At 36.4% G+C, this 16,532-nt stretch overlaps 1 pseudogene; it reads right to left on the reverse strand.

The window, feature by feature from the left end:
* LOC136391693 (receptor-type tyrosine-protein phosphatase S-like) overlaps positions 1–15,711 on the reverse strand; it is a 58,318-nt pseudogene extending 42,607 nt beyond the window's left edge.
* Between the last annotated feature and the right edge of the window lie 821 nt (positions 15,712–16,532).

Raw genomic sequence — 16,532 nt, forward strand, 5'->3', positions numbered from 1 at the left:
ATCAAACTTCCAGACGCGGAGTTCAAAATAATGATTGTAAGGACGCTTAAGGATCTTAGAACAACAATGGATGGTCATTATGAACACCTAAATAAAGAAATAGCAAGTATAAGAAAGAATCAGTCTGAGATGACAAATACAATATCAGAAATAAAGACCACAATGGAAAAAATTAAAAACAGTATAGATAGAGCTGAGGATCGAATCAGCGAGTTGGAGGAAAACTGGAATGAAGGCATGAAAGCAGAGAAGAAAAAAGAAAAGAGACTCAAAAAGTCTGAGGAAACTTTTAGAGATCTCTGTGACAACATGAAGAGAAATAACATCTGCATCACAGGGGTTCCTGAAGAAAAAGAGAAAGAACAAGGGATAAAGACTTTGTTAAATCATATCATAGCTGAAAACTTCCCTAAATTAATGCAAGAGAAACTCTCACAAGTTCAAGAAGCACAGAGGATGCCATTAAAGAGAAACCCAAAGAAACCTACACCAAGACACATCATAATTAAAATACCAAAGCTAAGCGATAAAGAGAAAATATTAAAAAATGCAAGAAAAAAAAAGGCTATCACCTACAAAGGAGCCCCCATAAAGATGACATTCCACTTCTCAACAGAAACACTTGAGGCCAGAAGAGAATGGCAAGAAATATTCAAAGTAATGCAGAACAAGAACCTACAACCAAGACTACTTTATCCAGCAAGGCTATCATTTAAAATCAAAGGAGAAATAAAAAGCTTCCCAGACAAAAAACAACTCAAGGAATTTATTACAACCAAACCAATGCTGCAGGAAATGTTAAGAGGCATGGTATAAAAGATCAAAGTGGAAAAAAATATATAGCCAAAAAGGTATACAGCTTTAAAGAATAAAATGGCAATAAACAACTACATATCAATAATAACCTTAAATGTAAATGGATTAAATAATCCAATCAAAAGACATAGGGTAGCTGCATGGATAAGAAAACACGACCTGTACATATGCTGATTACAAGAGACACACCTTAGAACAAAAGATACACATAAATTGAAGGTAAAAGGATGGAAAAAATATTTCATACAAATGGAAATGAAAAAAAAGCTGGGGTAGCAATATTTATATCAGACAGATTGGACTTAAAACAAAAGATATAGTAAGAGATAAAGAAGGCCACAATATAATGATAAAAGGAGTAATCCAAAAAGAAGATATTACTATTATAATTATCTATGCACCTAATATAGGAGCACCCAAATATATAAAGCAGACTTTGATGGATTTAAAGGGCGAAATCAACAGCAATACTATAATAATAGGGGATTTCAATACTCCACTAACATCACTAGATAGATTCTCAAGAAAGAAAATTAACAAAGAAACAGCAGACTTATTGGACACACTAGATCAACTCGATTTAATTGATATCTTCAGAACCTTTCACCCTAAAGCAGCAGAATATACATTCTTTTCAAGTGCTCATGGTATATTCTCTAGGATAGACCACATGCTAGGGCACAAAAGTGTTCTCAACAAATTTAAGAAGATTGAAATCATATCAAGCACTTTCTCCGATCACAATGGCACAAATCTAGAAATGAACTACAACAGAAAAGCTCAAAAATTCGCAAACACATGGAAACTAAATAGCAGGTTGTTCAATAACGAATGGATTAAGAATGAGATCAAAGAAGAAATTAAAAATTTCCTAGAAACAAATGACAATGAGCATACAACAACTCAAAATTTATGGGACACAACAAAAGCAGTATTGAGAGGGAAGCTTATAGCAATACAGGCACACTTTAAGAAGCTAGAAAAAGCTCAAATAAATAACTTAACCCTGCATCTAAAAGAACTAGAAAAAGAACAGAAAGTAAAGCGTAAATGTAGTAGAAGGAAGGAAATAATAAAGATCAGAGCAGAAATAAATGACATAGAGGCTAAAGAAACAATACAGAGGCTCAATGAAACTAGGAGCTGGTTTTTTGAAAAGATAAACAAGATTGATGAACCTTTAACTAAACTCACCAAGAAAAAGAGAGAGAGGACTCAAATAAATAAAATTAGAAATGAGAGTGGAGAAATAACAACGGACACAACAGAAATACAAAATATTGTAAGAAAATACTGTGAAGAACTCTATTCCAAAAAACTAGACTACCTAAATGAAATGGACAAATTCGTTGAAACATACAATCTTCCAAAAATCAATCCGGAAGAATCAGAAAACCTAAACAGACCGATTACACCAAATGAGATCGAAAGAGTTATCAAAAAATTTTCAACAAAGAAAAGTACAGGGCCTGATGGCTTCACAACTGAATTCTACCAAATATTCAAAGAAGAACTAACTCGTATCCTTCTCAAATTATTTTTAAAAAAATTCAAGAGGAAGGAAGACTTCCAAGCTCCTTTTATGAGGCGAGCATAATTCTGATTCCAAAACCAGGAAAAGACAACACAAAGAAAGAAAATTATAGGCCAATATCTCTGATGAATATAGATGCTAAAATCTTCAACAAAATATTAGCAAACCTGATCCAACAATATATGGAAAAAATCATACACCATGATCAAGTGGGATTTATTCTGGGGAGGCAAGGCTGGTATAAAATTCATAAATCAATCAATGTGATTAATCACATAAACAAAAAGGAGAAAAACGATATGATAATTTCAATAGATGCAGAAAAAGCATTTGATAAAATCCAGCACCTATTCATGATCAAAACTCTCAGCAAAGTGGGAATACAGGGAACATACCTCAACATGATAAAAGCCATTTATGAGAAACCCACAGCCAACATCATACTTAATGGGCAAAAATTAAAAGCAATCTCCTTAAGATCAGGAACAAGGCAGGGGTGCCCCCTTTCACCACTCTTATTCAACATAGTCCTGGAAGTCCTAGCCACAGCAATCAGACAAGAAGAAGAAATAAAAGGCATTCAAGTTGGAAAAGAAGAAGTAAAACTACCATTATTTGCTGATGATATGATATTGTATATAGAAAACCCTAAAGCCTCAGTCAAAAAACTACTGGACCTGATAAATGAATTCAGCAAAGTGGCAGGATATAAAATCAATATGCAGAAATCAGAGGCATTTTTATACGCCAACAATGAACAGTCAGAAAGAGAAATGAAGGAAACAATCCCCGTCACTATTACAACCAAAAAAATAAAGTACCTAAGAGTAAACTTAACCAAGGATTCTAAAGACTTGTACTTGGAAAATTATAAAACATTGATAAATGAAATCAAGGAAGATACAAACAAGTGGAAGCATATACCGTGCTCATGGTTAGGAAGAATAAACATCATTAAAATGTCAATATTACCCAAAACAAGCTATAAATTCAATGCAATACCAATTAAAATACCAATGGCATACTTCAAAGATATAGATCACATATTCCAAAAATTTATATGGAACCAAAAGAGAATACGAATAGCCTCAGCAATCTTAAAAAAGAAGAATAAAGGGGGAGGTATCACACTTCTTGATATCAAGTTATACTACAAGACCAGTGTACTCAAAAGAGCCTGGTACTGGCATAAGAACAGGCATATAGATCAATGGAACAGAACAAAGAATCCAGAAATAAACCCACAGTTCTATGGACAACTGATATTTGACAAAGGAGGTAAGGGCATATAATGGAGTAAAGACAGCCTCTTCAACAAATGGTGTAGGGAAAATTGGACAGCTACCTGCAAAAAAAATGAAACTAGATCACCACCTTACACCACTCACAAAAATAAACTCAAAATGAATAAAAGACTTAAATGTAGGCCGTGAAACCATAAGCATCTTAGAAGAAAACATAGGCTGTAAGCTCTCCGACATCTCTCGGAGCAATATATTTGCTGATTTATCTCCACGGGGAAGTGAAATAAAAGACAGGATAAACAAATGGGACAATATCAAACTAAAAAGCTTTTGCACAGCTAAAGACAACAAGAACAGAATAAAAAGACAAACTACACAATGGGAGAACATATTTTACAATACGTCTGATAAGGAGTTAATAACCAAAATTTATAAAGAACTTGTAAATCTCAACACCAGGAAGACAAACAATCCAATCAAAACATGGGCAAAAGAAATGAATAGACACTTCTCCAAAGAGGACATACAGATGGCCCATAGGCATATCAAAAATGCTCAACATCACTAATCATTAGAGAAATGCAAATTAAAACCACAATGAGATATCACCTCACACCAGAATGGTGCTCATCAACAAAACAACACAGAATAAGTGCTGGCGAGGATGTGGAGAAAAGGGAACCCTCCTGCACTGCTGTTGGGAATGCAGACTGGTGCAGCCACTGTGGAAAACAGTATGGAGATTCCTCAAAAAACTAAAAATAGAACTGCCTTTTGACCCAGCTATCCCACTTTTAGGAATATACCCCAAAAACACCATAGAACAGCTCCAAAAAGAGAAATGCACCCCCATGTTTGTGGCAGCATTGTTCACAATAGCGAAGATCTGGAAACAGCTCAAGTGTCCATCAGAGGACAAGTGGATAAAAAAGCACTGGTACATATATACTATGGAATACTACTCAGCCATAAGAAATGATGACATCGGATCCTTTACAATAACATGGATGGACCTTGATAACATTATACGGAGTGAAATAAGTAAATCAGAAAAAGTCTAAGAACTATATGAATCCATACATAGATGGGACATAAAAATGAGACTCAGAGACATGAACAAGAATGTGATGGCAATGGGGGTGGGGGGTGGGGGCAGAGGGGATGGGGCGAGGAAGGAGAGAGGGATTAGGGGAGGGGAGGGCCATAAAGAAAACCAGATAGAAGGTGACAGAAGACAATTTGACTTTGGGGGAGGGTTATACAGCACAATCAAATGTCAAAATAATCTGGAGATGTTTTCTCTCAACATATGTACCCTGATTTATCAATGTCACTGCATTAAATTTAATAAATTTTTTTAAAAAAAGATATTTTTCTTATGATATTTTGCCATCTAAATACTGCAGACCCGGCATCCTGTTTTATATCACTGTGTTGTTCATAAATTAAAATTTTCTTATGCAGAATTATTGGTATATAAGAACAGAACCTGGCATAACATTTTCCATATAGTATAGTTATTTCTCGTCACTATAAAATGTTTCCATAAATAAGGACATAATTTATATATTACATCCATTTTCGTATGCAGAAATGTTCATATTTTTAGCAATCTAATATTTCAACTACAGAAATGTAGCTTCCAGGTTTAAGAAAAATGTGGGTGAATGGTTCGTACTTGTCAGTGTCTCAAAACTATCACATGCTTTGGCAATACTTGTGGTCTTTGATCTGAAGAGATATTTGAATGGAACAAGAATAAAGGATGGGATTTAGAATGAATGATTAAAAATGCATTATACAATTTTCCATACCACTTTTAGCTCCTTTGGATCACAAGGTCTTTTATTTTTATGTTCAAGTGCAATGCTTTCCAAAATCTTTGACCTTCAGAAGGCTGTTTTTGTCAATACTGGGATGATATTAGGAATAAATGGTTATGTTACGAATATGATCTAAGTAGTTTCTTGGTTGTGCTTTTCCATATAAAGTCAAAAAGTATTATGAAGATTGAATCTTAGGAATCTTTCCAACCTCAAGTTGTTACTTGATTTTTATTGGGCCTTGCTCAGTGGCCCACTGATGTTTACAGGGTATTATTGATCTAGAGCTGATCCAAAGTTCCTGTTCCTTCTAGTTTTGAAGACTGATTTGATTTCATGATGTGAAATATTTAAATTATCTTTAAGAAGTCTAGTTTACTCTCCTTGAAATTGTTTCATTTAGAAGACAGATTCAGGGAGATCTTGCTTTATCCCTTTTCCATATTCATTTGTAAATGAATACCTTTCTCCTATGAAGAAAATATATTCCCTTGCTCCTAAAAAAGACTAACATGACTCAGAATTTGTATGTGGGTCAAGGGTTGTAATTGACTCAGTAAATGATAGCTTTATCCCCACTATTCATTATTAACAAGAACCACGTACTTGGAGAAAAATCGATTGTCATATCCCTTTGGTTCTAGTAGCATATAAACCACAAGTTCTTCCATAAAACAACTAAAAGCATAACGCTCAAAAGAAATAGAGAGAACAAAATTTTATTTTCTAAGAGGAAGGGTGAAATAATACGGGAAAATATAATATATGGCCTCTATAAAATCTAAGCTTAGTAAATAACTTAAAAGTTCTTCCCTTTCCTCTTTCAAAATCAAATTTTATAAAAAAGAAGAAAAAATATTGCAGGAGTGTAGTCATGAATTACTTATATATGTGTGAATAGGTAATGAATCGCACATATCCAGCGGATAACCATTCAGTGAACAAATGTGTAATAAGAAACTGGGTGGCCTCTGCAACAAGAATCAGAATTGGACATAATGGTGAGTGAACAAGTTATGGCCTTTGGAACAGACCTAAATTTATGAGCCCTTTTACCTTGAGCAAATCTCCTATAACCTCCCTATGCTTAATTGCTCCTCACAAAATATATTGTTTTGTGGATAAAATGAGTGTAACAGAAAATGTTTAGTGCTACTTAAACAACAGTAATGGTTCAGTAACTGGTAGTTATTGTGGGTATGTTAAAATGATTAAGGGGTCAAAGAGATACATGCTAGCAATGACCTCTGATACAGAAAGAGTGAACAGAGGCTGGAGTGTGGCCATGTGATGAGGGGTCAGAGAGGAAGGGGTGGCTCCTTCTGACCAGGGCATCCATCAGGGCGGTCTTAAAAGTGCAATGTCTTCTACAAAGGCCAGCCAACCTGGGGCACAGAATGATTTTGTCACCACTACTGGCATCAGCTCAGGCAATTAAGCTAATCTTTCTTGACCTCTGTTTCTTTGTGTGTGTGTAAAATAAGAGATAAGGTTCCTTTGTCTGAAGATAGCTGGTGGTGAAAAACCAGTAACACCTGTAAAACACATAAAGGAGGGCCTCCCCAGTTGAGAAGAGAGTATATCTGATGTTGATTAAGGGTTCAACACCCTTAACTATTATTATGGCTACAAAATAGGAAACTAGAGCTATACTTAATCATGGAATTGAGGATATGTGGGAAAGGACATAAACAAGAAGTAGAAAAAGGGATTCAGAAATAGGTATAAAAAAGATAAGGACAATCAGAGGTAGATTAAGGTCGATTGAGTCCCTGGGCACAGAAGAAAATATTGGGCTCCTTAAAAAAAGAGAGAGAGAGAGACAGGGAAAATAAAAATACATGTTAACTATATTTTTGAATAAGTAAAAAATATTATGTACTATTAAAGTTAAAATTGCACATATGAAACCAAACTTGGTGTCATTAGAAAAGAGTATAAAGTTGGGGTTTTGTGGGGCCCTTCAGAAGTTGGGGCCCAGGGCATGCACCCAGTGTACCTGCCGTTAAATCCACCTCTGAGAACAATATAAAATATTTAAACTTTCCTAAAAAGACCCCAATATAAAGAGATACAAATATAGTCTCATGTTAAGGAACAGAAGCAAAATATAGTCTGGCCTTGAGATAATCTTACTGTGTCTGTAAAAATTCCCAAAGTTCCAGATAGAATTCGATGAACTGCAGCAAGCAGCTATGGAGCACCTACTATGATGCAAGAGCAGTGACACTAATGTGCATAATCCATAGTCCACAAAATTTTAAGGCATATGCGATCTGCATACAGACAGCTAAATATACTTAGTGTGAGCCCAATATTTTATACGAGCTCAGAGAACACAGTGTTTAATTTTTCCTGTGAGAAGAGGAATGGGGAATGAGCTTCAAGGGTTTCTTTCTTCAGAGTTTCACCTCAAATGTCTAGAATCTGAAGCAATTCCTATGAATAGATGAGTTGTGCAATGTGTAAAACAATAGGGAGTGGTGAGAGTTTGGAAAACTGGAAAGTGCATTCCAGCTTTAAGGCATTCAAGTTCAATTTCTTTTTTTTTTTGTTTTGTTTCATTTTATATTTTTAACAATATTATTATTTTTATCTTATTTTTATTCATTTTAATGCAGTGACACTGATAAATCAGGGTACATATGTTCTGAGAAAACATCTCCAGATTATTTTGACCTTTGATTATGCTGCATACCCCTCACTCAAAGTCAAATCGTCCTCCGTCACCTTCTATCTGGTTTTCTTTGTGCCCCTACCCTCCCCCCACTCCCTCCCTCTCCTTTTTCGCCCCTTCCCCACTCCTCCACCCCACTCCCTGTTACCATCACATTCTTGTCCATGTCTCTGAGTCTCATTTTTATGTCCCATCTATGCATTGGTTCATATAGTTCTTAGTTTTTTTCTGATTTACTTATTTCACTTCATATAGTGTTATCAAGGTCCATCCATGTTATTGTAAATGATCCGATGTCATCATTTCTTATGGCTGAGTAGTATTCCATAGTATATATGTACCAAAGCTTTTTAATCCACTCGTCCTCTGATGGACACTTGGGCTGTTTCCAGATCTTTGCTATTGTGAGCAATGCTGCTATAAACATGGGGATGCATTTCTCCTTCTGGAACTGTTCTATGGTGTCTTTGGGGTATATTCCTAAAAGTGGGATGGCTGAGTCAAAAAGCAGTTCGATTTTCAATTTTTTGAGGAATCTCCATACTGTTTTCCACAGAGGCTGTACCAGTCTGTATTCCCACAGCAATGCAGGAGGGTTCCCTTTTCTCCACATCCTCACCAGCACTTACTCTGTGTTGTTTTGTTGATGAGCGCCATTCTGATTGGTGTGAGGTGATATCTCATTGTGGTTTTAATTTGCATTTCTCTAATGATTAGTGATGTTGAGCATTTTTCCATATGCCTAATGGCCATCTGTATATCCTCTTTGGAGAAATGTCTATTCATTTCTTTTGCCCATTTTTTGATTGCATTGTTTGTCTTTCTGGTGTTGAGGTTTACAAGTTCTTTATAAATTTTGGTTATTAACCCCTTATCAGATGTAATGTCAAATATGTTCTCCCATTTTGTAGTTTGTCTTTTTATTCTGTTCTTATTGTCTTTGGCTGTGCAAAAGCTTTTTAGTTTGATATTGTCCCATTTATTTATCCTGTCTTTTATTTCACTTGCCAATGGAGATAAATCAGCAAATATATCTCTGCAAGAGATGTCGAAGAGCTTACTGCCTATGTTTTCTTCTAAGATGCTTATGGTTTCACACCTTACATTTAAGTCTTTTATCCATTTTGAGTATTTTTTTTTGTGAATGGTGTAAGTTGGTGGTCTAGTTTCATTTTTTTGCAGGTAGCTGTCCAATTTTCCCTACACCATTTGTTGAAGAGGCTGTCTTTACTCCATTGTATGCCCTTACCTCCTTTGTCAAATATCAGTTGTCCATAGAGCTGTGGGTTTATTTCTGGGTTCTCCATTCTGTTCCACTGATCTATGTGCCTGTTCTTATGCCAGTACCAGGCTCTTTTGAGTACAATGGCCTTGTAGTATAACTTGATATCAGGAAGTGTGATACCTCCCCCTTTATTCTTCTTTTTTAAGATTGCTGAGGCTATTCGTGTTCTCTTTTGGTTCCATATAAATTTTTGGAATATGTGACCTATATCTTTAAAGTATATCATTGGTATTTTAATTGGTATTGCATTGAATTTATAAATTACTTTGGGTGATATAGACATTTTAATGATGTTTATTCTTCCTAACCATGAGCACGGTATATGCTTCCACTTGTTTGTATCTTCCTTCATTTCTTTTATCAATGTTTTATAATTTTCCGAGTACAAGTCTTTAGTCTCCTTGGTTAAATGTACTCCTAGGTACTTTATTTTTTTGGTTGTAATAGTTCCTTAATTTCTCTTTCTGATTGTTCATTGTTGGTGTATAAAAATGCCTCTGATTTCTGAGTATTAATTTTATATCCTGCCACCTTGCTGAATTCATTTATCAGGTCCAGTAGTTTTTTGACTGAGACTTTAGGATTTTCTATATACAATATCATATCATCTGCAAATAATGATAGCTTTACTTCTTCTTTTCCAACTTGAATGCGTTTTATTTCTTCTTCTTGTCTGATTGCTGTGGCTAGGACTTCCAGGACTATGTTGAATAAGAGTGGTGAAAGGGGGCACCCCTGCCTTGTTCCTGATCGTAAAGGAATTTCTTTTAATTTTTGCCCATTGAGTATGATGTTCGCTGTGGGTTTGTCATAGATGGTCTTCATCATGTCGAGGTATGTTCCCTGTATTCCCACTTTGCTGAGAGTTTTGATCATGAATGGGTGCTGGATTTTATCAAATGCTTTTTCTGCATCTATTGAAATTATTATGTGGTTTTTCTCCTTCCTTTTTTTTATGTGATGAATAACATTGATAGATTTGTGAATATTGTACAAGCCTTGCCTCACCAGAATAAATGCCACTTGATCATGGTGTATGATTTTTTCCATACATTGCTGGATCTGGTTTGCTAATATTTTGTTGAAGATTTTAGCATCTATATTCATCAGAGATATTGGCCTATAATTTTCTTTCTTTGTGTTGTCTTTGCCTGGTTTTGGAATAAAAATTATGCTCGCCTCATAAAAGGAGCTTGGGCAAAAATTAATCTTCCTTCTTCTTCAATTTTTTGAAATAATTTGAGAAGAATAGGAGTTAGTTCTTCTTTGAATATTTGGTAGAATTCACTTGTGAAGCCATCTGGCCCAGGACTTTTCTTTGTTGGGAGTTTTTTGATAACTGTTTTGATCTCATTTGGTGTAATCAGTCTGTTTAGGTTTTCTGATTCTTCCAGATTGATTTTTAGAAGATTGTATGTTTCAAGGAATTTGTCCATTTCACCTAGGTTGTCTAGTTTTTTGGCATACAGTTCTTCATAGTATTTTATTTCTGTTGTGTCAGTTGTTATTTCTCCCCTCTCATTTCTAATTTTATTTATTTGAGTCCTCTCTCTCTTTTTCTTGGTGAGTCTAGTTAACGGTTCATCAATCTTATTTACCTTTTCAAAAAACCAGCTCCTAGTTTCATTGAGCCTCTGTATTGTTTCTTTAGTCTCTATGTCATTTATTTCTGCTCTGAACTTTATTATTTCCTTTCTTCTAGTACATTTGGGCTTTACTTGCTGTTCTTTTTCTAGTTCTTTTAGATCAGAGGTCTTAAACTCACGGCTTGCGGGTTGCATGCGGCCCGCCGAACAATTTTTTGCAGCCCAGACTAATCCATGAACTACAGTTTCTGGTCGTTTTGTGACACTGAAAAGTGTTGCGTAACAGTTGCCTTTTGTAGACCTAGTGCAGCCCGCCAAACGGCTGTGATCTTGCTCTGTGGCCCACATGGTGAGTTGAGTTTGAGACCCCTGTTTTAGATGCAGGGTTAAGTTATTTATTTGAGCTTTTTCTAGCTTCTTAAAGTGTGTCTGTAGTGCTATGAACTTCCCTCTCAATACTGCTTTTGCTGTGTACCATAAATTTTGAGTTGTTGTATGCTCTTTATCATTCGTTTCTAGGATTTTTTCATTTCTTCTTTGATCTCATTCTTAATCCATTCGTTATTGAACAACCTGCTATTTAGTTTCCATGTGTTTGAAATTTTTGAGCTTTTCTGTTGTGGTTGATTTCTAGTTTCATGCCATTGTGATCAGAGAAAGTGCTTGATATGATTTCAATCTTCTTAAATTTGTTCAGACCACTTTTGTGCCCTAACATGTGGTCTATCCTAGAGAATGTACCATGAACAATTGAAAAGAATGTATATTCTGCTGCTTTAGGGTGAAAGGTTCTGAAGATATCTATTAAATCGAGTTCATCTAGTGTGTTTCCTTTAAGTCTGCTGTTTCTTTGTTAATTTTCTTTCTTGAGGATCTATCTAGTGATATTAGTGGGGTATTAAAATCTTCTACTATTATAGTGTTGATCTCGCTCTTTATATCCATCAAAGTCTGCTTTATATATTTAGGTGCTCCTATATTAGGTGCATAGATATTTATAATAGTTATATCTTCCTGTTGGATTGCTCCCTTTATCATTATGTAGTGACCTTCTTTATCTCTAACTATGGTCTTTGTTTTAAAGTCCAATCTGTCTGATATAAATATTGCTACCCCAGCTTTTTTTTCATTTCCATTTGCATGAAATGTTTTTTTCCATCCTTTTACCTTCAACCTATGTGCATCTTTTGTTTTAAGGTGTTTCTCTTGTAGACAGCATACATACGGGTCCTGTTTTTTAACCATGCAGCTACCCTATGTCTTTTGATTGGATCATTTAATCCATTTACATTTAAGGTTATTATTGATATGTAGTTGTTTATTGCCATTTTATTCTTTAAAGCTGTATTCCTCTATTGCTATATTCTTTTCCCACTTTGATCTGTTTTCACCATGCCCCTTAACATTTCCTGCAGCATTGGTTTGCTTGTAATAAATTCCTTGAGTTTTTTTTATCTGGAAAACTTTTTATTTCTCCTTCAATTTTAAATGATAGCCTTGCTGGATAAAGTAGTCTTTTTTGTAGGTTCTTGTTCTGCATTACTTTGAATATTTCTTGCCATTCTCTTCTGGCTTCAAGTGTTTCTGTTGAGAAGTCGGATGTCATCCTTATGGGGGCTCCTTTGTAGGTGATAGCCTTTTTTTTCTCTCGCAGCTTTTAATATTTTCTCTTTATCACTTAGCTTTGGTATTTTAATTATGATGTGTCTTGGTGTAGGTTTCTTTGGGTTTCTTTTTAGTGGAGTTCTCTGTGCTTCTTGAATTTGTGAGAGTTTCTCCTGCATTAATTTAGGGAAGTTTTCAGCTATGATATGATTGAACAAAGCCTCTATCCCTTGTTCTTTCTCTTCTTCTTCAGGAACCCCTATAAGTTCAATTTATTTTAAATAAAAAGTGGCCACATATATCAACAAAGCCACCTGACACAACTTTGCAACTTTTGCAATACACATGGGAAATACTATTTGAGTTGTATTATGAAATAGGATTTGACATCATCAGATAGAAAAGGGTAATATGTAAGATTCTTAACAATGTGAATATCATTTGCTGAGAACCAGAGATGAAAGTACTTATAACTAATGTTCAGCAGGTGGCCAAAGGAGTGAACAATTAGGCACACAATGTGGGGTCAGTGTAGGCTAGGAAGGGCCATGAACACAATGCTAAGTTCAAACTTGATCTTGAAGGCATCAAGAACCACAATATTAATTTTTCTGTATCTTTAACAGTATTATTTTAACAGTTCAATGTTTTCTCAAGTCTTTATAGGACTATATTTATTATTTAAGTATTCTAACTCATAGCATTGAATGTTCTATTCCTATGAAAATCTGATGGAATGACTATGATGGAAAAATATTTAAATTAAAAAACCCATCCAATTAAGTATTTGGATATTTGTAATCTTCTGGTTATTCATAGGATAGATGGCTTGGCAAATATGATCTAAGTTCATGTTGAATTTTTTTTTCTTAGAGTTGTAAGTATCCATATAGCTGTTAAAACTCACTCATTAACTAATATACTAAAAATCTAAGAATTTAATGTTATTGCAATACTTCTACAAACTATGCGCTACCGTACGTGCTTCATGTGTACCATTCTATATCATTTCACTTAATTTTCATGAAATTCTTACTGCTATGAATATTGTTACTCCTTCTGTGAAAAAACAGACTTTTAACAGATATGAAATAATTATCCAAAAGGCACAGAGCCAGTAAGTGAACAAGCCAGTTTTACCAAAGCAGTCTAGGTCTCATAACTGTACACCCTTAATGTGAAGACTATTATGTTTGGCATGAACTGACTGATTGCTAGATTTGGTCTTTCCTTCTGCACCTGGTGAACCAGACTTTCTTTCTCTTAGGAATGGAGCAGAATATGTCCTTCTTCGTGACCTGCCAGGGTTGTTCCTATGTTTGTTGCATTAGTCTATTCTTATAATGCTTTCTTAGTATTGATTGAATTTCTTCTATTTATAATGACTTTTTAGCCCTGGTATATTTATTACCAGCCAAAACTATGAAGGAACGTGAATTTTCTCTTTTCTATAGAAATAAAGCTCAGTGTCGATTTAGGACCAACATAAAATACTGAAAGAGCAAACACAAAACTAGGTTTTCTTCCTCTATCCTGAACAAGGGAATGTATTGAGAAGTAATAAGGTTAAATTCCTTCTGATTTTGATGATGATTAGTACATAATCATTACGTACTCAATCTCAATGTACTTCTTCAAACATGTTGAGGTAGATTCTGTTATCTGCTTATGACAAATCAGGAAACTGAGGCTTTGAGGAGGAGTTAAGACACTTTCTATAAGTTACCCTGACAGTACACAAAGTAGTAAATAAAGCTTAGGTACAAATCCCGAGTTTTTTGACATTTGAAGTCTGAGCTCCTCACTACTATATTCTAATGCATATAATGTAACATAACTAAATTTATTATTGTAAAGTTCAATTCTTTATTTCAAAGCTGTGGACAGTAAGGAAAACAGATTAAATACCAGATATATCTATTAGTTTAATAATGAATTCATTTCACAGTACTTTCCACTTACAAATTTTTATAAGATGGAGGACCTGTTATAGCTTTCTATATTGTTCGATGTGAACACAATTCTTATCAAATTAAGAAGAGTGGCATCTTAAGTATAATCTTTACCCTATATAATTAGAATCAAACACACAGGATTTCAATCTCTCTCACTTCTGCCCTCCCAACCACATCCCCTTTTCCTTTTCTCCCTTCCTCCCGCCCTCTCTCACTCACACACCACCAACTGTACAAAGAGAGAAAGCTGATAGACATTCATGCTTTGGAACTGAATAGCCACAATGGAATGAAGAATATTGGCAAAAATTATCAAGAATGGTGAGAGACCAATAACTTATGAATAGCAAGTCTGCACAAACAGTTTTAATGACTATTCTAATGGTTTAATGGATGGCACTTTAATAGGATTTCTAGTACAATCCTGAAAGCTTGTCTTCAATAAATCTGTCATTAACAAAGAACTGAATTGTTTCACCCCATAGCCACTCTACTGAACTAACACAAAAAATCATGGCAGCTGTCACCCTATATTACCATTCTTGTCTCTAGTATACTGATAACTATTGTGAGAGAAAGCTACATGCTCTGAATGTAGGTTGCCATTGAAAGAGGCATAGTTATACTAAAAAGGATATGGTAGAAATTAAACAAAATACAACAGAGAGCTCACAGTTGTCATGTTTATGAGGACAAAAGTGAAAACAGTAACTGAAATCCAAACACATAGGTGTGTAAATGTTAAAACTTGGCCGTGATGTCACGAAAATGGCGCCGTGAGCAGCGCATCCGACAGATCTCCCCAAAATCTCAACAAATTTATCAACTAGAAACAGAAAAATTTATCCTCGGAGCATTCCGGAGTTCCACACGCACTAAAAGCGAAAGGACTGTTATCACTTGAATCTGAGAGACGGGTCGGAGCTGAGGGAGTGGAAGAAGCTAACTACTGCACGGACGTTCATTCAAGCCGAGGAGGGAGTACGCCTGTGGTGAGTCAACCCACGCGTGCAACTGCCCGCCCACACTCTGCGAGCAGCCGCTGGCGTGCCGTGAGAAACCACGCGCACGTGCCCCATGCCATGGTCCAGTCGCAGAGCGAGCTCCCTTGCACTGCGAGCGTCCCCAGCGGCCTGCGCACTGCGAGTGAGAGTCCCCAGCCAACGGCGTGCCTAGAGCACCCCATTCGCTCGCATGCCCTGAACGTCCCACTCCTCCACACTCCCAGAGCACCCCACTCGCCCACACACCCAGAGTGCCCCATTCTCCCGCACGCCCAGTGCACCCCAGCCGCCAGCGGCAAGGCAAGCAGGAAGGGCGCCAAAGCTATATTCCCTACTCCGGAGCCTCTCACCCAGCCATTCAAGCTAACAATCAAACATTGGGGGAGGGGCACGTGGGCAGCTTGAAATACTTTCTGGAGCACAGCTGCGGATCCAATTAGCTTAAATTAGCTTAACCCACGAAATCTGCGCACCCAAAGGGCTCTAATTGTTAAGATCTCTCTCAGTTCAGTGATTCAAGACAAGAGGCGTGATATTTTTTAGTGCCTCTCGCTAAAGGAGCGGGGGCAACTTCTGATTGACAGAGCCTTCATATTCAGGGGTATACGCTAAGAGGAACTTGGCAGATGTTAAGATCTATACAGCAAGCAGCGACTAGTGCCTCTTCTTCCCAGCCAAAACAGGCTACAAAGTGTGGAAAGCCTGGGTTGAGTGGTCCAACTGAATGCTAGGCGCTGAACAGTCACCTTGACAACAATTGACTCCCACCCCCGCCTGATTACGCTGGAGGCTCTGACTGCCAGAGCCTTACCCAGAGCCTTGCGCTGAGTGGGGATAGAGTGGGGATTTCCCAGCTCTTTGAGCCTCTTACACCCCAGGCAGAAGCAGTGGCAGCCTCATAGCTGGATCACCAGGCTGCTAATTCAGGAAGGGGAGACTAGGAGAGAGACTCCGGGAAAGCAAACTCCCTCATTGTTGGACCCTGCAAACGCCAACCCTTGAC

This window comes from Saccopteryx leptura, chromosome 2 (genome assembly GCF_036850995.1).
Source record: "Saccopteryx leptura isolate mSacLep1 chromosome 2, mSacLep1_pri_phased_curated, whole genome shotgun sequence".
In the NCBI taxonomy this organism is placed as follows: domain Eukaryota; kingdom Metazoa; phylum Chordata; class Mammalia; order Chiroptera; family Emballonuridae; genus Saccopteryx; species Saccopteryx leptura.